General features: G+C 76.6%; 1 protein-coding gene across 1 annotated transcript in view; it reads right to left on the bottom strand.

Annotated features, from left to right (window-relative positions):
* The window catches only part of LOC109293148 (T-box transcription factor TBX3-like), a gene marked incomplete at its 3' end in the record, with an annotated part of 7256 nt that overhangs the window by 5536 nt on the left and 1112 nt on the right, over positions 1-608 (bottom strand). The window lies entirely within an intron of this gene.

Below are 608 nucleotides of genomic sequence, written 5' to 3'. Positions count from 1 at the left end.
AGGGATGTCCCCCTGAGCCCCAGCCCTGCACCGCCTTGCCCCCGGGCCGGCCCAGCCCTGGCCCCGGGACCCCCCCCTCCCGCAGGGGAGGGAGATGCACCCCTCCAGACCCCGCACCCGCGCGGCTGTTGATCCCCTCCCGCGCTCCTGATTCCCGGCAGGAGCCTCCAAGTCAGACGAGGCCTCTCCTGCCCCTCCGCACCCGAGCCCTGCTCCCAGCCCGGCCCCGTCCAGCAGCCCCAGCCCCCCCGGCAGACCCGCTCCGGGCTCGGGGAAACCCCGCGGGCCGCCCGTGCGGGGGCTGCCCCTGCCCCGGCCCGGATGCGGGGACACACGGCTCCCTCCCCGGATCGCCGAGCTGCTCCGAGCCCCGCAGGGGTTTTCATTGCCCCCCAACCCCGGGGAGAGGCAGGAGCGGGGGGGGGCAGCCTGGCCCTGGTCCTGCAGCAGAGACCCCCCCATGCACACACACACACACGCGCGCGCGCGCGCGCGCACGCACGCACCGCAAGTCCCGCAGTGAAACGAAAGCCCAGTCCGCGGCCTGCTGCTACCTGCGGCCCAGGCCCCCGCGCTGCACCTGCAGCCCTGCCTGCCGCTGCCCCGCC

This window comes from Gavialis gangeticus, unplaced genomic scaffold (genome assembly GCF_001723915.1).
Source record: "Gavialis gangeticus isolate Ggan-Ray unplaced genomic scaffold, GavGan_comp1, whole genome shotgun sequence".
In the NCBI taxonomy this organism is placed as follows: Eukaryota; Metazoa; Chordata; order Crocodylia; family Gavialidae; genus Gavialis; species Gavialis gangeticus.
The sequence above is the reverse complement of the archived record's forward strand: the minus strand, read 5'-3'. Positions and strand labels throughout refer to the sequence as shown.